Genomic DNA, 21,806 nt, shown 5'->3' on the forward strand with positions numbered 1-21,806 from the left:
AGGCGAGAGGAGGTAGACACGTTGTCAGGAGGCTGGAAATGTAGCAGAAGAGGAGTGGAGACTGCGAGGAGACCAGGAGGCACAGAGGAAGAGGAGGGCTGGAAAGAAGAGGGTAGACCATGAGGCAGGTGTCTGCTTAGGTCTAAGAAAAAGATGCTAGGAGAAGAGGAGAGAAGAGTAACAAGGAAAGCACTGAAAAGTGGCAGGTTTTAGATACATTGGCGGTTGATAATAGATTTGATGGCGTGGAAATAGTATGGGAGGCAAAGAGTAGAATCAAGCAGGATTTCATATGTGGAGCCTTTGCAACTCGAATGCACTTGCATTTAGTAAAATCGAGAACACACAGAACATGGGAAGAAAAAGAACTCAGGTTTGGCATGCTCCCCTGGAGGATAATGTGCTATTTAATCTGTAAGACCGAATAGGCATTTACATGAACAGTTCTAGGGTTTAGGATTTCAGGGCTTAAGAGGAGATAGACATGAGAGTCATCAATGATAAATAGTACTAAAGCAACTAGACTCCCAGAGATGCTGAAGCAATGAGAACCGTAGGTGCAGCTCCTCAACCACATGGGATGCATGCGGTTGGATGGCATAGAGGTGAGGTTGGGACAATGTGAGCAGAGATGAGAGGTTAAGACCAAATTGTTAATGCTTGTTTGGGAAGGGGGTGAGTGGATTCACTTGCTCTAGGAAGTGGTCTCTCACCTATGCCCAGGCAAGAAACTCTAGCTGAACTCTGTTGGTCACAGATAAACATAAGACATGAAAATAAGAGGGGGGCTTCTGGGGAGGGTTCCTGTGGGAGAGGGAAGGAGATGAAAGAGGGGAATACAAACGGGAGCAACCAGAATTCACTCTGTATGAAAATGGCAAGCGATGAGTAAGATTTTTAAACAGATGAGGGAGGGACAAAGGGCACACACACTGCTGACTCCTAACTGTGCAGCCAGCTGAATCTCCAGCACCAAATTTAGCAGCGTGGCCGTCTGGTCCTCCTGACAAGGCAGTCCTAGCCGATGATAAAGGGTGGGCTCCGGAGGAGCTGCAGTAAAGGAACGCCATGGAAACACACGTAGCAAATGCTTTTAAGGAGGTTTTCCTCAAGAAATGTGGGTTATATGTGGGGGAACATGAGCTAGAACTATAAAAGAAATTAGGGTTCATGGGTCAATGATTAAAGTTGGGGATGTTTCCACTCTTAATAGAAGGATGGCAGGAGAGGGTTAATAAAGCCTGAAGACCTCCCCGCCCCCCCAAAAAAAGAAGAAGTGAAGAATGGTAAGGGCAAATGAACAAACCCAGCTCAGTCACGCTCGGGGCATGGCCTCAACCAGAATAAACCGGAGTAGGCAGCAAGTGGGCTGTTGTGAGTCTTTTCATAATACTTTAGCAGGGGAACCTCCTGCATAGAAAGGAGAAGCACAAGAAATGCGGTCTCTGTGCAGAGAGCAGGGCAGTCACTCAAATTCTGTGTACTTGAAAAAAAGTCTAAAAATCAGGGGCATGTCAAATGCCTCAGGTCTGCCCACACAATTTCTCACCAATGCAATGGAGGAGCTAAATATCCCAGGACACGGTCACATGACATCACAGTACTGTGTGCTTCCCAGAATCACCCAACCATCTTTCCAGCTGTTGCTTTTTCTGCCTTGGCTTCCCCAGCATGATCTTTGCCCAGGCTCTAAGCAAAAGCCAATGAGATAAAATGGCATCCCTTTGCGGCCGGATTGACAGAGACGTAAAAGTGTCAGGCAAGCATGGGCTGCTTGGGACAGCACCCCTGCAGCAGAGAGGTTTCTCCGATTGTCTGATGTGGAAATAATGCAGGAAACCCCTAGGGACCATGAAACCCAAACACCCAAACATGGGGCACTTATCCCTTTGGGCATGTTCTGTCAAAAGAATCCTCCTACGTGTAATTTAACTGAGGAGGCAATGCCCTCTCTAGCACATGAAAATCTTCAAATCCCAGCAATTAACCCCATTGCCATCTGTCCCACGAATGGGTATTTGAGAATAAACAGCGCACACCCCCACACCCACACACCACTCCCTGCTTGCCTTGAGCAGTGCATCATGGAAGGCAAATGGATAGTGGACTTCACCACACTTGGTGACAATTCAGAAATGTTTAGAGCAGCCATCAATCTAGGGACCTCCGGGCTGAGAGCATGTTAGGCAGGCACTCACATAAACAGAAGAGGAAGGAGGTCACGAGCCCAAACAGAGGAGACCAGAATTGGAGGCCAGGCTCACAGGTACCGGGATGGGAATTCTGGTGCACTCTGATGTGGATAATGAGAGCAGACAGCCTTCCTGCTAGTGAGCTTTGGTAGCAAAGAGAGGAATGCACGTGACGAACAGACGGGTCTGCACAGGCCTCTCTGGATCCTATCATAGAGATTTTCCACTGGACAGGCATAATGAGGAGTGACATTATTCCGAATGGCAGGCTAAATCTTTACCTGAAAATGCAATCACTCAGCATGTGTAAGCAAGCTACGTTCTCTGTCATAACAATGCACATGCAAACACCAGGAAATAAAACCCCGGCTGGGACAAGGACATTGAAATAAAGATTTCTGCAGTTCTGCAAATCACTTTTAGTATTTACTACTTTTGTCAGAGCTTCCTCTGGTATAAGCAAGTTGTCACCTATGTCACTGCCACTGAACCTGTATCCTTCAGTTCTTCATCTTACTTCCAAGAAATAGCAGAAGAGTTAAGAATGCTGGGCTTTGGTCCTCTCGGATCCAGCCTCCTGGAAGCCCCAGGGTCTATGTCACAGTCATGCCCGTAAGTACGCCATGGCTAACACCACAGAGGAGTGACTGACACCACGTGGGTGACTTCAGCTTCACATCTGAGATTCGCAGCTTGTTCTGAGTGTTTTACACACGCCACATAAACACCCAAGACACAGACAAGAAACAAAACTGCTCCAGTGACTTCAGTGACTTAAACATGACTGAAGCCCACACGTGCATGCATGGATGGAAACGCCACCGTGACATACCGTGTATCATTAAAGTGTGCTGACAAAAATCCAAAACTAATTGCCAGCATACTGGATTATATATCGAGGTATAGCTATAAATATTTATTTTATGCTTGGATTTATGGTTTTTAAAACGATAGGCAAGGACTGCAGAGTATGCCAAAGTATCAAAGTTACTCTTTTCAGAGCCAAGAGGAATTAGAAAATACTGAAGGTATTTCAACAGTCTGGCTGTCACATGGGTCTCCACCTTAAGATGAAGGTAAAACTTGAGTCTTTCCTTCTTGCACAGATATTTAGGTGTCTGCAAATCGTTTGACACTAAAATTAGAGATTGATTTTGTTGATCAAAAGAGAGGGTCTAGAGAGAGGCTAGCAGTTAAGAACTCATGGGGAGAACTCTCGTTTAATTCCAAACACCCAGGCTGTGCAGCTCACGACCTCCTGTAACTCCAACTCCAAGAGGACCCAACATCTCGACCTCCTCAAGCGCCTCTACCAATGCATGCACACCTGCACACAGACCCACACATGCACGTAATTTAAAATAACACAGTAGATTCGTCTCTCAAAATGGGACAAATGGGATAAGACGAGGAGAACAACTTGAAAAGCATCATCTATTATAATTAACTCCTGTGGAATCAAAACATTTGTTTTGAAAATCCTCTCCATCAGAAAAATGTTAAAATAAACCTTAAATTTCTAAGTAGTGACTAACGTAATTATAAAGAAAAATTGACAACATTAAAATAAACTTTAAGTTTAAAACAAGAAAGCTAATGAGCATGAAAACATTGGGAACCCCATTAGTGTATGGCTTTCAAAAGTTAAACAATAAAATAGTGTTGCAAACAGTGAGTTAATAGCCTTAAAATTTTAGTTACAAAACTTCCTCATCAGACATTGGAGCTTCTAACTAGACATACCCGAGCATCCTCACACGTACCCGTTTCCTGCCCTCGTCCTAGTGCAGCAGATAATTAGCCCTTCCATAACACCAACAAAACAAAAACAATAAAATAGACCAAAAATGAGTGAGTGCCATCATACTGAAACAATTATTAAAGACGCTCCTCGGCGGGAGTGATGTTTTTATCAAAACAAACTCTCCAGCATTTTGTTCCTGAAGTGTAATTATCTGTTAACACTTAAACGGCAACCAACAGTCTAAGAGCCTTCTTTAGGAACACTAAATCAACCACTGTTGTTCTGTCCTCATGAATCAACCCTCAGTTAAATGAAGGCTTCATGCTGATTGTCAGTGCTCACGGAGCACTGCCTTAGGCCGCAAATATCCATGCTTCACAAAGAAAAGGGCAATGCTGCCTGCAAATATCGGAAGAATCGCAATTCAGGCATGGGAGCTGTAGACCATGGACCATCAGCCCTCTCCATGATCGCTCACTGCAGACTCGTGCGACCCAAGAGAAACATCTTATTATATGATAGAGTCTTCTCATGACAGAATATCATATTCACAGTAAAGTTAGATTTATTAACAATCTGTCAAATCATGCAGCATGCATATTGTAATAAGTGAAAAGTTCCAATCAAAACTGCATGGCTTTGCTACGTTAGCTCTACAGATTGCTCATGGGAAGCATCCTAAAGGTGAGCATTAACTACCAGTGGGAGTAAACTTTCCTGTGGGCATTACTAGAATCTGTCCCTTTAAACCGGACATCCCATCATCATTATTCACTACATTAAACTACTTTGTTCATTTAAGTTAAAAATATCAGTAAAATGCAAATTGCTTAGGGGTCCGCTGATAGTTCAGACGATGAAATCACTTCCTAACAAGGCTCACAACCTCTTCTTGATTCCCTGGACCCACATGGTAGGGAGAGAGGAAACTGATTCCTACAAGTTGTCTTCTGACCTCACACAGGCACTGTGTCTAACAGGCACACACACACACACACACACGATAACTGACCTTGGTGAAGGCATGTATACCAAAGTTGTTATGTCAGGGATTAAGGATGTGTGAGTCAATGAACAGAAAAAAAAAATAGAACAAGACTTAAACTCCTCCAAGAAGCAGAGTAACTGAGCTTCCAGTAGCACACTGCGGACAAGCATGCCTTGAGGTCGTAAGGCACATTTTAAAAGAGAAATAGTCCTTTTAAATTCTCCCTTAGGTTTGGAGATTGCAACGCTGCATTTCTTTGCTTCTCTGCTCCCTCCCAGTCCTCTTCCATACCCCTCCTTGCTCTCCTTCAAAGTCATGGTTCCAATTTTCATTGATTGTCATTACATGCAAATATATGTCTATTCCAAAGACACAAACAAAACCTACTCCGTTTGTATAATTTTACTTGTATGCATGTGTAAATAATTTAAGAAATAAACAAACTGAAAACAAAAACCAAACAGAACCATCTATTTGAATTCAAGTATAGAGAGTATTGCCAAGATACTTCTTGTTTTAAAATACATGACTCTTGTAGACACCTGTCGTTGATCTTAATAAAATAAGTGCAGTTGATAGATCAATATAACTACCTGACAGCCAAACATAACTTCACACAAGTCTACACGTATGTCTAGTGGTGTGAACAGAGTACATGGCTGAAATGGCATGAACATGGTTAATTAGGAAATAGCATGGAACTCACTGTGTAATGAGTTACACACGCCAGATGTGTAACAAAACATGTCAAGTGAGTAATGTTTCTGAGGTCTTACTGTGAGCAAAGTTATGGTTTAGGTACCAAAATTTAGCCTAGCAATCTTGGGGTATATAGACTATGTCAATGGATGAAGCCCTGGATATCTACCCAGGTTTTGCAGGCACAGCAGGGATTCATTAAAATTTGTGATAAAATTCTATACACCCAAGCTAAATCTTGTTAATGGACTTAATGGTGACTGATACATTCTCATTCTGTCTGTGATGAGATCTTGAAGCACTCCAGACAACACATAGATCAGAGCTCATCAAGCTAGAGGCTTGGGGACCACATCTAGCCTCCTTCTTACCTTTGTAAATAAAGATTTATTGGAACATGGTGGCTACTGTCACATTGCAATCGTAGAGTTGAGATGACGTAGCTGAGAATCTAAGACTTATAGATACTAACATGTTTTCCACTACTTCTTCAAAAGAAGTTTGTCAATTTCTGATCTCAAATTATGCTCAAAAAACCAACACTTCGATGCTCATTTTCTTCTTTCCTCTGAGAGGCCTGGTATTTCCAGGACAACACCACCAAAATAATAATAGTGCATGTCTCTCCTTAGTCTAGATTGGCATCAGTCAACCCCTCTCCCTATTTCTGACTTCTTAGGTAAATTTCTGACTCTTTGGGGGCCTCAGTTCACTCATCTTTAAAGTAAGGACCATGAAAGCCCCTCACTCATAGAGTGGGAGCAACAGCTGGAGTCTTTCCTTCAGCACAGGGCCCGGTGACCCATGCAACCTGCGGGAGCCGATAACACCTTCCTGTAATGCACTGGTCCCAGCGCATCCAAATCCCAGCTACACAATCTCTGTGACATCTCGATGGCTCTCTTGATGGCTCTCCCTAGCTCTCAGACTCCATGGCTCTCCACATATGAGAGACTGAGATGCCCAGGTGATGGAGTTTTACTTCAGACACCATGCAAATCTGAGTTTATGTAGACTACAGAAAAACACAAAAACCAGATCCTCAGTTAGTCCTTCTGTGAGATGTAGGGACTGCAGATTATATTCATAGGGGTTGGAGAGTCTATATTCTCTGTCAAATTCTTCATATCTTCAAGCTGAACTTTTAAAATCAATTTAGTAACCATCAGGATACAAGGCAACTGGGAACTGGCAACATCGTCCCATAACTGTGACAGTCAACAAGTGCACAGAATGTATGCACATATGCATGCATGTATGTATGTATGCCATTGGCAATTCTTTTTATTAGAATGAAAATTGTCCAAATGAAGTTGTCCACAATGAGACACAACTGGATTGAGAAATAATTTAATAAAGCAGACGTCTCCAGTGACTAGTGTATATAGGCAATGTCCTTCTCTCTCTCTCTCTCTCTCTCTCTCTCTCTCTCTCTCTCTCTCTCTCTCTCTCTCCTCACTCCCTTTCCCTTCCCTCCCTCTCCTCCTCCTTCTGAAAGGAGGCCACAGGTATCACAGGAGAGGTTACCACCCGGTCTGAAACACTTATGATGAGTTCCCCCAAAGAAAGGACATGGAGCTGGATTTTAGAGGCTCAACAAGAAGGACTGGTGGGTAGAGGTTTAGTTCTGGAAGGCAAGATGCTGGTCTCCATGCTACCAAAGGGCTTCAGGGATCAGGACACTAGGAAAAGACTAGATGAAGTAGATCCTTGGGGACACCATGAGGATTTGAGGCCTTTCTCAGCAGGTACAGGACCTCGGGAAGTCCCGCAATTGGAAAGTGAGATGACAGGGGGACAAGCCACGCGCTAAGCCAGGACACAGCCGCCCAGATCCAGAATTAAAGCCTGGCAGGCAGTCACACTGTGACTAGAAGGCGCCATGAGCTACCAGCGTGCTTCCTGGCCCTCAGGTTCCCAAGTGACTTCACAGTACAGTCAGACCCAAATAGCTTGACCTTAAAATAAATTCTCCCTCTGAAAGCTGTCATTTACCACCATTTTTAACAGAGACGTCCATCTAAAAGTGTAGCATTCTTGGTCTCCGCACTTCCCACTCAAGTGTCTCACTTACCGAGGAGAGAGAGGGTAGAGCCGTGTGTCCTCCGTCATGAATCACACTGAACTGGACAGCCACATGGGCACCCACGCCGAGCTTTCACACACCAGCCCTTCAGCAAAGGAAAAAAAGAGATAGAGGCCAATTGAGCTCATCTTAACACACTGCAGCCTTGACTTATAAAGGCTTGGCAGTTCCAGCAATGCCCTAACAACCAGAACAAGAATCTCCAGCAAGGGCAGGAGAAAGAGACACGGTACAATTCAGTAATCACCATTATAAGAGAACTAAGTTAGATTATAGACACCACCGGGCTATAATCTTTTTCTTCTTGAAAAAAAGTAAAAGATACACTTAAAAAATAATGCTGATTGTTTTCTTCCGTGATTTATTTCAGTTTTAATTCTTTGGGGATGGGATCTGTGTTCAAGTGAGTGTGGGAGCCCACAGGCCAGAGGCCTCAGATTCCCTGGAGTTAGAATGGCAGGCAATTGTGAACTTTCTGTTATGTAAGCTGGGAACCAAAGGCAGGTTCTCTGCAAGAGCAATGTGCTCTCTTAAGTACTGTGCCATCTCTCCAGCCCGAGAAAATAAAATTTTAGTGTGATTCAACACGTGAAAAAAAAAATCTCATGAAACATCACAAGGGGTCACTATTTCAAAGTCACTGGAAATGACTTTAAGCATTTGAAAATAAAAATAACGGCTCCTTTATTGCAAATCTTAGATGGAAGTCCCTAGAGTAAAGGGCTTCACGAGGTGGTAAAGGTCGGTGCAGCTTGACCCACACCTGAGTCTGAGTTTGCATGTTACACACGCACGTGTTCCTGCACTTACAAGATTTAATAAGAAATTTGTCCAGTATCACAAAATCAATTCACTTCACCAAAATCCAGAAAACCTATTGTATTGCCTCATAAATTTATTCTATTAAATCAGGAAAACTATATTGCAATGCCAAACATGTACACAAGAGCTTGCAATAGGTGACCCCCTACTGGCTATCTAAACAGAAAGGTATCTGCTCTCGGGGAAGAATCCGTGCCTTCCAGTGCTGATCAGCAGCTCCTGCTCTTCCTTTTTCCTTGTTCCTCAGGGCTCCTTTTTTTCTATTCTCGGTTTCTGGCTATTGTACATGGGATGCACACTGGTGTTCTCTATCCTCACCCACACACTAGAGAGCAACGGTGAATGATGATGAGAAAATGGGAAGGCCTTCCAGAACATTCTGCAACTCTTCTAATCCATGAGCCCCATGTGGCCCATGTCAATAATGATCAAAAGCCAACCAGTCTCCATAAAGCAGCACACATTTTAATAGACCTGCTGGAAGTGTACAAAATGTAATCCACTAAAATGTCTTTAGGGATGACCTGGGTTTCTAGGGACAGAGAACAGGGAAACACCATGATAATGCCATTCAATGAGGCTTCCTGCTTCTAGGAGAGGACTACGGGGAGTACGGAGAATTCAAAGAAGCAAGGAAGTGACTCGGGGCAGCATTTGGAAGTACTTGCCATGAAGACTCCAGAGTGGCCCAGGTGCAACCCTGCTTTGCAGCATTGCCAACTCCAAGGCCTCATTGCGGTCTTCATGACCAGTGACATCATTTGCTGGAAGGGATAAGGTACAGATGCAACTCTTTGAGGCCAAAAGGGAGGTCAGGGAGCTTTCCCCAAGGTAAAGAGGCATGCCTAGTCCCGGAAATAATGTAAAACACTCCACTTGTTTTTCTCTCCTCACCAATAAAATCTCCTCTGCGTGTGGCAACAAAACATTGATTAGGATGTTATATTAAACAGCATGTGGCTACAGGAATTGTTCCTCGTGAGCCCTACAATCTTCTTTATAACCATCACTACTAAAATTCCCCTGCATGCGCTTGTTTCGATGTAGCAGAGGTTGAACTAACAGAATTGAAGAGCTCCAATGCTTCCCACTCTGGCTCTGTGACTTTGTTTAGTAATTACAAGACAACCCATAAGATTGAAATGAAAGTACATGATGGATGAAGATTTAGCTCAGTAGTACAGTGTGGCCTAGCAAGTGTAAGGTCCTGAGTTCTGTGCCTAACTCTGGAAGGAAAAAAAAAAGTTACATCACAGTCTTTCTATTCCCACAGACATCCGTGAGTTCAAGGCCAGCCTGATCTACAGAGCTAGTTCCAGGACAGCTAAGGCAATGCAAAGAAACCCTGTTCTTTTGTTTTGTTTTTTGTTTTTCGAGACAGGGTTTCTCTGTAGCTTTGGAACTAGCTCTTGTAGACCAGGCTGGCCTTGAACTCACAGAGATCCGCCTGCCTCTGCCTCTGCCACCTGAGCATTGGGATTAAAGGAAAGCGTCACCACTGCCCAGCCTGTCTTGAAAAACCAAATGTCTCCAAATGATGGCCCTCCAATTCTCCCTAAGAGAGGTCACAGGTAAGCTGATGTAGGGCCTTGACTGGACTTAGAAATAACATTCTCAGAACAAAACATTCTGGGATTTGCTTCTTTGAGTGAAAGGACCTTACTTCTTGTACATAGTCTATTTTGTACTAGAATTAAACACTGTCTACTTTACTCTGCTGGGAAAGATAACCAGAGATATGCTCATCTCTTCCAGATTCACCCTAGTGCACTTTTCTGTTTCCTTTGACAAAATAAAGCACAGCCATGTACCCAACTGTTTTCCTAGATTCTGGGAGTCTTTCTAGAAAAAATTCACTGATCCTCAAGTTAGACATGGGAACCCCTGGCTAGAAACACACTGAAGAAGGAAGGCTCAAATTCACAGACCTTGTCTGTTAAAGAAAGGTTGTATTTTTATAACTAGATGGAAATGTAAAATACACTAGAGGAACAGGTCAGGTTTGGAATCAGAAGGTTTGGGGAAAAAAGGAACTATTGAGGGAACGGCCGCAGGCTTCACTGCAGACGTGACCAGGGTCCTTGGCCAGCTGCGTAGGTTGGAGCTGGAAGAGCAGCCTCTAAAGCTCACAAATTGGCATTATTCCCAAACAAAATATATGCCACCTGCTTAGATAGACATTAACTACCTAAAATGAGTTTTAAGTATTTTAAAATAGGACTATCAATTGTGGTCTATTTTTAAAAAGTAGCTATGCAGAAATAGCTATCAATAAACCTCCTGCATCAGGAACGAAAACCTTTTGCAGTAATATTGACAAGAAGGCTCTGACTCTTCTGTCTAGGAACTGCAATGTGAAGTGAGAGAAAGAGAAGACACTCCCACTGTGTGACTTCCCATGCCGTGGGCTTGGCTATGATGGATCATGTGAAGCCCAGGACCCAAGGCTAGGCTAGTCTTTGGGAGAGCAGTATCTAGCAGGGAACAGTGTCCCACTATTCACCCAGAAGGCACTGTGGTTGTGAGGAGCCTGCAGACAGCTGACAGGTGATGGAATGAGACAGATGGGGTGGCGAGGCCTATGTATGCCACTAACATTTTGTTCACACTCTTGGATCTGGCTGTGTGAGGTTACCGCATCTCTAAAGAAAGGCATATTCTCCTGGACAGCACTTGGGGAAATCAGCCATTGGTGCTTAAGGAGAGAAGGGTGCTGTATTAGAATCCGCAATCTTCCAGGAAAAAGAAGAAAAGCATAAAAAGAGAACAAAGCAAAGGCCATCTTGATAAAAAAAAAAAAATATCGGAGAGGACAATGGATGAGGGGAAAGGAGAAAGGTAAAAGGGGAAAGTAGAGGCTCAGTAGAAGACCCAACATGGTGCAGCCCTTTCAAATACTTTCTCAGGATAAAGTATGCTTCCACTGTTTACTTTCTAAACTAAATTTCACTGTGCACATGTGAAGTTTCCAATATGATGCAGTAGACAAGAAAGAGAGTGGAGGGTTAGCTACAGTGGCATCCCTGTCTATAATCCCAGGTCCCTGGCTTTGACTGACAACAGCAGCCACAATTTGACATGAATCTCAATTATCGTACAATTTTCTTAACTAGAATCTTCGATGCACATATTAGATGGCTAAGGTCAGACTCTAGGAGCAGGAGGGAGGGCTCTGTCTCGGGACCTCTGGGGCTTACCCTTCCCCTGGCAGAGATTCTTCTCCCAGCTGTCTCTCCCACATTCATTCTCAAACAAATGTCCCTGTCTTCAAAAGACGCTCAAAGTACACACAAAGCAGATTTTGGGAAGACAGAAATCTTACATAACAAAGGTAAAGCATATTGTATATGTATTTAAAATAAAGATGTGAGGATGATATTAATAGATTTCTGAATATAATACAGCAAACACATGTTCCCCTCTGTACAGCGGCTTACCTGTGCCAGACATATTACATTTATTTCAAGATAGGGCAAGGACAAGAACCACATCTAAAGTACCAGAACCATAGGGGACATTTGAATGCTCTCCAGGAATTCCCCTTCTGGAAGTCTGCCTTACCAAATTACAACAGTCTCCCTAGGAACCAGTTCACTGTTTGCTTGAAAAAAATAACCCCATACCTTATCTTGAAAACCCATTTAATAAAGAATCTGCTTGGCCATTGTCTCATGTGCCTTTCAAACCTGGAGGCCAGCCCCAAAGGTAACTAAGACCTCACGGACAGTCCCATGTGACTACATCTAACCCCAGGCCAAGGGCATAGAATTAATACCAAGCTCAGGGGCGGGGGATGAGACCAGAGAGCAAGCCTAGCTTTTTGGAGAGAACAGTGGGCACTGCTGAACGCTGTACTCGAACAGTGCGGTGCACAGCACGGAGAATTATGCCTCCTCTCTGAGTCTTCACACCCAGGCCCAGCCTCCCCCTATTAGAGAGGAGTCACTTCGGCACATAGTGACTTACACACAATAAACACAGACTGAGAACCCGCACAAAGAAACAACTTCCTTTCTGAGAGCACTAGCCAATCCTGAGAACATTCAGGAAGAAAGAAATCCAATTGTTTTCCACTTAGTCTTCCTGAAGATTACCCTTTCGTGAGCACTTGGAGCCGGTGGTGATTGCTGACCCTGGAACCAGGGCATTGCCTCAATAGCTGGAATAAAGTTAGAGAAAAACACTTGCTACTGAATGCCTCCCAATGGGGCGTTGCAGTGAGCTATGTTCTTGGCTGCAAAAAAAGGCAAGGGAATAGACGGAAAGAGAGGGGGGCCAAAAATGCTATTGAAGCAAACACGCTCCCAAAGATCAAGCCACTGTTCAAAATAAAAAAAATAAAAAAAAAAACCATTCAAAATTGACTTTCTGAGGACATCAAGGTTTCATAACAGTGTCCTTATTTAGGTTACTATCCACCAAATTTCCAAAGAGCAAGCTTGCTTCTCACACAGGCAATTTTGAAGTGTTTGCACAAAGTGGTTAATTTACATGGGCAATTGGACTCTCAGCTTTTATTTTGACAGCTAAATTGATCCATTCTTATAGGCTAGCATCTCAACACTCAGAAAGAGAAGGGAGGTTGAGGTCCATTTGTGCTGTGGTTTCTTGAGTGTACAGATTCAGAACAACGCCCTCAGCAAGGCTCAGGCTGTGAGCCTCAGTTTGCAGCCACAGGAGATGCTAACTCCAAGAACCAGCTCCACAGGGCCAAAGGTTACAAGTTGTTGGCCCGGTATTTACCTCCACCTCGTAGGCACAAGGTCATGGGTTGCCTCCTCAGCACTGAAAAACTAAACAAAACTATGCTAAATAGAAAGGAAATAGTCCAGATGGATCTCAGTCAAAGAAACCTGTAAACGCATAGTAGGCAAAGCCAGACAGAAGGCAGACAGACTTCTGCTGCTAAGGGCCTGAAGGAAAATGGAGGTTTATTTAGCCTTGGGAAGTGGGCTAGCTGTGAGATTTCAGTGAATTGTGAATGAAATGCTAACTGTTAAATCATTCAGTTAAACATTTTCCTACGAAAATAACAAGCAGGGGTTTTTTAAGAAGTTCCTTGCTACAAGCTCAGCAGAGAGAATTAAAAGGACGCTTTACTTCAACGCTGTGTACAGCAAGACAATCCAAACCCACGAAGACTAACTGGCCCCGTGTACAGTCAGCTCTGATTCATCAGTACCTTTCTTTGTCTCTGGGTGCGAACCCACATGTCACTGCTTTATGTAGATAAGGTAGTCTGAGCTCACAAATGATTTTGCCTGGAAGACGAAGTGACATGATGTTTGCACACAGCCAAGCCTACAGTGAGAACTCTGTCCAGAACAGTCATCTCTGCAAAGATATGAAAATTCAAACATTCATCTCACTTTGGAATTGCTGCACGCAGCCAAGTTGCTCGGGAAAAGAGCTATTCCACCCCAATGTTTGCTCACATCTTATGGAGACTGTAACACTACACGGGCGTTTTGCCTCGCCAAGGATGCTCACATCTTATGGAGACTGTAACACTACACGGGCGTTTTGCCTCGCCAAGGATGCTCACATTTTATGGAGACTGTAACACTACACGGGCGTTTTGCCTCGCCAAGGATGCAGTCCTGTTCTTTTTGTCATCTCTCAACATAAATTAGTGATAAAAATAAGAAATAGGCTATTTTGCAAGAGACCAGCTGGTGCCTTATCTTCCTATACACACCGCCATGTTTTGAGTTTACACTTGTAGAGGAACAAAGAAAAACATTTTTTTTAATTGGCTCTGAGTCATGTCTTCCATTTTGGTACCAATTGTACTGAAGCTTTCTTCCAAATGAAGACACCAAGTAGCTTCACTCGTGTACAAAACCAGTTATAGCACCTGCCTTTGATTACCCATGATGCCATCTGCCCATACAACAGAATTCACTATGAAGATTCTGAGCAGATCTGATACCCTCCCTAGAAACCAAAGGCTGCCGGTCTGGATTCAGACACTCTGAGGAAGGGATGCTCCTCTATGTGACCCACAAGGATTTACTTATTTCCTTCTCAATTTCAGCCCAGGTATGGTCATTATAAGACACTGCATGGAAGGTCCTTAAAACTACCAGTCCCACAAGGCCCAGGATTCTCACTACTGGCCAAGCATCCAAAGAGAAGGAGATCAGTATGTAGAGGAGACATCTAAACCCTCACATGTAGTGAAGGAGCATTCATAATCACAATAAACAGAAATAGAGCAAGCTTCCACTGATTGATACCGAATGGCTACGCATCAAATCCTGGAAGACTTATTATTCAGTCATTAGAGAGTGACTCCCATCATCTGTGACAACCAAGATAGAAATAAAGGGGATTGGAAGAGCTAAGTAAACTAGGCACAAAAAGGCAAACATCAGACATTCTTCCAAGGGCAAGTTTAGAAGAAAGATAATTGCAGAAGTATGGAGTAGAATAGTAGTTGCCAAAGACTAAAAAGGAGACAGAGAGAGGCTGGTTAAGGGTGGAGAGGTGACCAAATAGACTTGAGAGGATTTAGTTCTAGCATCAAAAGCATGGCAGGTGACAATAACTAAGAGCCATGGATAGAACAGTTCGAATCAACTGAAAGAGAAAAGAAAATAGATAGTCCAAGAAGCCAAGAACTCCGATTTGATCATAACACAGTGAGTACATATGTGGAAAGACCGTGCTGCATTCCACAAATGCAAACACTTATTGTTTATCAACAAGAAAAACCACTGGAGCCTGAAATAAACATGAGAGTTCAATGAAGACGGCGTGATGAGACTGCCACTTTGCCTCTTGAGATGGATGCAAATACCCACTGCATGGCTCGCCCCTAGAATACATCTCCAAAGGGAGCCTTCTGGTTTGACATGAGTTCATCCAGTTCTCTGTATCATCACAGAGATACAGAGAGAACCTGGTGGGATCTAAAGATTGCCTCCTCCTCATGCAGGTCTTCTAGAGCACACTGTTCTGGTAGGTATCCAGGCAAAAGTTGCCAGACATGTGCTGAGCATAACCTAATTTGTCACAGAGGATGAAACAAAACCCAGATCCCAACCTCAAAGCCTCTTGTCTCTGCTTGATCCCACCTTGGCATGAAGGAAAACTTTCTTATCACCCTGCCCAAGTGTTTCTAGTCTCCAAAGAGGCTTTGGGTACCAAGTATTGGGTGCACCTGCTTTCACTAATGTGGGGCTGTATCCTATCCACTTAATGAAATTACAACTCCCAGCAGACTTTCCAGTGAACAGAACCAATGTCCCCCCTCTGCTCATCCACAAGTCTAATAAAAGCAAGCATGGACCTCCCCCCACCCCTTGCTCCTGGGGACATATCCTCCATGGACTGAGAATCTCTGTGACCAGAGGGCTTATCAGAGTTGTAACTTGATGACGTACAAAGGGCAGCTGAGAATCACTTTACGGCCCGAGCATCTGGTCAGAAAATATCTTCTTCCAGTAATATAAACACTAGCTTTGAAAAGCTTTCTTGCCCAACTTTTATAATTCCTTCAGCAAATTCATTTGTATAGATATCAGGATAACTGATAAATAAAAATTACTCCAGCTAATGATGTTCATTGTCACAAGAGTAATTCCAGAGTGGCCATGGATGACAACATAACATCGAGGCTTGTCATCCTTGCTTGTTTATAACTGCAACTCTGGGGTTGAACGCATTCCTTGTGCATACGAAGCAAGCATCCCACAAACGACCTTAACTCCTGCTCCAAACTTCTAACTTTGCTTCTGGGGCTCCTATTCTCTGTCACTGTCGGCTTCAGGCTCCTCACACACCAGTGTTCTTGAAATCATCCAACCCTCGTTATCTGGGTGCCCCTCCAAAGCTACTCACCAACTGCCACACTTCTTCCTAGCTGGCTACACATAAAAGACACGCTTATGCTGCTTCTGGTCCTTTTGGATAACATCAGATATAAAAGTCTGGAGGCAGTTCCTGCTCACTGTCCAGATTCAGTTGTACGTGTGGCTTTAGAAGAAATGCATGTGTTCCTACTAAAATTAAACAGACATTACTATTTAAGTCACTAAATCAAAAAGTTCTTGCAAGTATTTTAAGGACCCTGTGCTTTATTCCAAATGCGTTTCTTAATCTTGACTTTATTGTGTGTTTGATTTGGTTCATTCACAGTTAACAATGCCCATCAACCACTTTTTAGCTGTAAGACACAACAGCATTCCGCAAGAGTAATACGCCTGAGCCTGGACCCCAGAGCTGTAAAGAAAGGCTCATATAACTCTCAGGAAGAGGAGGAAACAATAGTGAGGAAATAAAGCCAAGCTACTGCAGTTCAAAGAATTGCCTTTGTTCTGGGATCACTTTCTCAAGCCGTATAAACTCAAGTGTTAAACTAAAAGACTCGAGCTACATTACGCTTCTCATCCATCTCTTCTTTTGGGCCAGCAGACACCCAGCGACTCAGCAGACTGCTAATATAAAACCTGTCCACCTCTCCTCACGCGTCCCCTGAGAGAAACTAGGGAATCTCACAGACCATCCTATTGTTGGAGCAGTCAGTGAAAACAACAGGGAAATTAAATAATAAACAAAGGCTCACATTTAAACAGAAAGCTGAGAGCGCTGGGGAAGGGGATGGGAGGGGAAAGAAAACGCTTGCCCTGTGGGCTGCTTCCTCCTTGATGTGCATCTGATCGCTCTGCCCAGGGCGCTGCTGTCATTGCTGTTGACGATGCCTAACTCACAACCTATTTTTAAGTGCTGCCAAAGAGATACAGGTCTAAAAAACAGCCTGAAACTTGGGGGACAACTGCACAGTTCAAGGACTGCTAAGGTAACTGCTGGGCCACAAGCAATGATACAGTGTTTGGTCAACCACTGATATGTCTCCTCCTGCTCCTCCAAATCTGCTGTTTTCATATTCTAGGCTACATGGAGTCCTACACCAGCAGCTGAGAGGAAAAAAAAATTGAACACAACAATTCTGAAGTGAATGAGCAGTTTCCTGCGACCCCTCTGATAGGAATCTCAGACAGTGCCAGCTGCTTTGCCGCCTTCTCTTGCTTGGTCAAGGGTGACAGACCTGTCACTTTCTGAGCAGATAGGGAAAAAGGTATGAACAATAAATGTCAGCTATGGTTATAACGAGTAGTAGAAGAAGAAGAGAATAATCTTCAGGAAATACAGTTAAAAGGATTGGGAGCCGCTTGGTATCACGAGAGAAACTCTGGCCATAAACGGACTCATCTGTCACCACCTCCATGTGCCTGTCCATCTGTTTTCTGCTGCTTGTCACTGCAACAGGTCAGGGTGGCTTGCGTGTCTTCTAAAGCTAAGATAACCCTTTAAAGAAAGCAAGGAGAGAGGTGTCTCCATGGCAAGAGCTTTGTTCCTCCAAGGACACTGGCACCACAAACTGTCACTGCTCAGAAAACATCTCCATTCTGGCTGACATCATCAGAGGGAGTCCCTTTGTACTCATCTCCAATAAGCTTTGACAGAGTTGTGATCATCAAGGACAGCTCACTGCCTGGGGCTAGATTCTATGCAGGAATTCCAAAGCTGCTCTTGCTGATCACCAGAAGCCAGGGTTTGGGGAAGCGCTAATTGAGTCAGTCAGCTTTCTATAACCCTTGACAATGCTTGCTCTCCAAGCCAAACACACCACATCTCTGATCCCCATCCCGTCTCTTTCCCTAAGTGTTCTGCACAAACCAGAGAAACTGGCATGGTGTTTGGAATGAAGTCTCAGGGCTACCTGAGATCGAAGTCATGTTGGGCTCCCTCAATTTTGGCTACTGTCTTTACCCTGTACTAAATCAAATTTCTTCTAGCTTTACCCACATCCCCCTTAGAGGAAGCTCATAACAGAAGAAACTGGAAGTGCAGTATTAAACTGGCAAACAGGAGGTACCCAAGGTCTCTCATTCAGTCGGCTCCTGAAGATGCTACTGAAGATGCTGCCAAGTGCACCACTGCCTTGCCGGCCGGTGTAGAAGCAATGAAGCTCAAGCAGAATTGAGGCTCAGAAAGTGGTTATAGAGCTCAGGTTCCTCTCCAGAGGGGTGGAATTCATCACCCAGGGAAAAGGAGTGTGCTGAGAGCTGCTTCAGGCAGGAGATCTACCAAAGGATTCAAAGTGAGTCCAAGATGATCCTCCTCAGGTGCTGCTCCAGTAACCAAGGCTAAGATTGGAAATACACATCTTTGCTCTCCTACATCTGAGCAAGACTTCCCTCCTCGGTATCTCTAAATGTTCATTTCACAGAGTAACTGAACTTCACTGCAGGAAAAGGCAATACAGCAGGTCCTCCTTACCCACAGATTCTGTATTTACAGATTCATCTGTGAACTGAAATAGGTTTCCTTCCAAATCAATCCAACTTGAACCACTTCCAGTCAGTCATTGAGAATCTCAGCACAACAAGCGTGAGTCTTCCAAGTGCACATCCGAGCTGAGCTCTAAGAGAAGTTCTCTGCTGCCTCATACCTTTTCTGATACAGTGAGCCAGGGCCCCAAGATCTGCTCAGTTATGCTTGCACTGTGTGTGTGTGTGTGTGTGCGCGTGCGCGCGCGTATGAATTTATTCTTGTGTTTATATATGTGGATACCCATGTGTGTGAAAGTTAAAGGTTAACCCTGAGTATCATTCTTCAAATGTTGTCACCTTGTTTTCTAAGAATAGGGTTTTTCTTGCTTGTTCATTCATTTTTGCTTGTTTGTTTGTTTGTAGATAGTGTCTCACTATAGGGCTGTAGCCCTAGCTGGCCTAGAACTCACAGAGATCATGTGCCTCTTCCTAATCAACACTGTTGTAAAAGACATGCACTACCAGGCTCTATTCAAAGCAGGATCTTATTGGCCAGAACTCATCAACTGGACTAGGCTGGCTCCCTAGCAAGCTCCTGCAATTTGTTCATCCCCTCCTCCATAGAGCTAGCATGACAGGCAAGCATCACAGCTCCTAGCTATCGAGATAAAATGTTGCATGCGAGCATCTTATCAACTGATCTAGCTACTCAGACTCAGGGTAGAATTTTTTGTTACTGATTAATCTGTTTTAAGTGGCACAGAAACAGTGCTGCTATGTGTTCTTGCATTCTTGAGTACAAGTCTTTGATGTCCCTTACCAAGAAAATGAATGCTAGGCAAGTGTCATTCAAGTAGTAACATCATTCAATTGTCCATAAGGTTTAAAAGAAAAAACCACTATGTAGGACTGGAGAAAGAAGTCACGGGAAAGAGAGGATCCCAAGCACAAAACTGGGTGTGAACAGACAACTGTGACCTCAGCACACACTAGGGAATGCAGAGACAGGATTGCTGGGTTTTGTTGGACAACTGGTCTACCTTGAATAAAAGGGAAAACTCTAGGCTTAGTGAGAGACTCTGTGTCAAAGGAATAATGGGGACCACCATGATAGAGGAAGACATCATGTATTCTTCCGACCTCCACATACATGAACAAGCACTATACATATGTGTATTTGTAATATCTAACAAAAACACCCACAAATAGACTATTTTGGTGTTCAATTTTGTAGAAATTCTGTGGACATTCTAACCCCATGGTTTCCTTGGGAACAGTGGCTCAGCATTTATTAGTTCAGGATTTGAAGAGAGTTCAGAGAAAATATTACAAAGAACAGACTGACTGGTGCATGCCGAAGAGCAGGGGCGGCAGCTGAAAAAATGGTACCTGCTTCCCAGCTCTGCATAGAACATCGCAGGCAGGTGAAGGAAGACTGCAGGACTGAAAAAAACTGGAGGGCAGCCAGCTCCGATGCACAGCGGGATGCAAGGGGTTAGGGAGCAGAAACTCAGGAGGCATAGTTGCCTACACATCTCAAAGCAAGCTATGACTCTGTCTCACCAGAGTCCATAACTCACCTTGCTAACAGCAAGCTGGGAGAGCCCTGGGAGCCTGGTTGTCTGGCACTAACCACCATGAGCAATGACCTTTGTGAAGTCACCCTGCGGTGAAAATGAGGCTCCTCGGAAACAGAAATCCAGACAGTTAATAGGCATCAGGGAGGATGGGCTGGTGGCTCAGGTCACCAGCAGAATAAGAGCCCAGGCTTCGGCTCGCAGGGCTTCTTATGGCTTTAATTACAGCAAGGCCATGTGAGCCACCTCTTCTAGTTCTCATTAGAGAAGGGCAATCTTTGTTCCCTGGATTTAAGCAATGATTACAATCTAAAAGAGTTGATTGTGTCTCATTATGTTGGAGATAATATATTCCTGATGATATAGGCCATTAACTTGAACCTCTAAATACCAACACAGGTCATACGGCACCCCTTTAATGTATTCCTGACTGCTGTGCATCTGATAGGAAAGGGTGTTCCTAACACACAGTGCATAAAAGAGACACCGAGAGAGCAGGAGAAAACAGCAAGCACCATTACTTTGTTTTCCACTCCAGGAACAGCTTATCTTAATTTAGTTGAGTCACTCTGGTACTGTGAGATCCTTACTACTTGGAGAGCAAAGCAAAACAAAAAGCAAAGAAACTAAAAAACGGCACAGAGTAAAATGGCACAGAGCTTCGCTTTACTGCTTCCTGGTTACAGTTCTCACCTCCATCTTTTCTGCTTTACAATCTTAGGAACGGTCCCCATTGCTTCTAGGTGGAACTGGCTTCTTTTCAAATCAGCCCCTTCCATTATTGTGATTAAAAACAAAACAAACAGAAAAAGAGTGAGTGTCATTCTCTACTTCTGCTTCTAAGCTGTCGATTTCTAGAAGAGTGAGTTAAAGTAAGGGGAAGAATTCATGTGTCAACAGAAGGTGTCAATTCAATAACACTGCTTCCAAGAGGCTGTGCTCACTCTTCTTCCATTGAATAAGTAACTAGGATTATGACTCAAAAACAAAACTTAGCCATAATGTATTCATAAATAAAATAAAAATTTACCGAATCAATAACTGACATGTCCAATTCTAAAATTTGGGACAGGAATCAGTTACCAGATTCCCATCCAATCTGCAGCACCAGAACTGACTTTGCCTGGTCCAGTCAGTTCCCATGGCTGCAATTACTGCAAACTGCCCCTTCTCTGGGGTTCCCAGTGATTATCTCAACACACGTCTGAACTGCAGAATGCTGCTACAAAGGAGGCTGAAGAGGATCTTGGAGCTTTCAAATTAGCATCCAGCAGTCCTGTATATCAATATTTTTAAAAATATACATTATATTTTAATTATTCCATCTAAACTTGCTCCAAAATTTTATCAACCTCTAACACGTGATGTGTGTGTCCACCAGTTAAAAGACCTCTAAACAGATTCGGTGGCAATAGAAA

General features: G+C 43.7%; 1 protein-coding gene across 4 annotated transcripts in view; it reads right to left on the bottom strand.

The window, feature by feature from the left end:
* The window catches only part of Sema5a (semaphorin 5A), a 432,689-nt gene that overhangs the window by 328,540 nt on the left and 82,343 nt on the right, over window positions 1-21,806 (bottom strand). For 3 of the 4 annotated variants that reach the window (XM_057789432.1, XM_057789434.1, XM_057789433.1), the window contains exon 2: window positions 7,698-7,794. The exons of the other annotated variant lie outside the window; for it this stretch is intronic. The gene's annotated coding sequence lies outside the window, so the exon portion shown is untranslated. The remainder of the gene's footprint in view (window positions 1-7,697; window positions 7,795-21,806) is intronic. 4 annotated transcript variants of the gene reach the window in all.

The sequence above is a fragment of the Chionomys nivalis genome, chromosome 15, assembly GCF_950005125.1.
Source record: "Chionomys nivalis chromosome 15, mChiNiv1.1, whole genome shotgun sequence".
NCBI lineage: Eukaryota > Metazoa > Chordata > Mammalia > Rodentia > Cricetidae > Chionomys > Chionomys nivalis.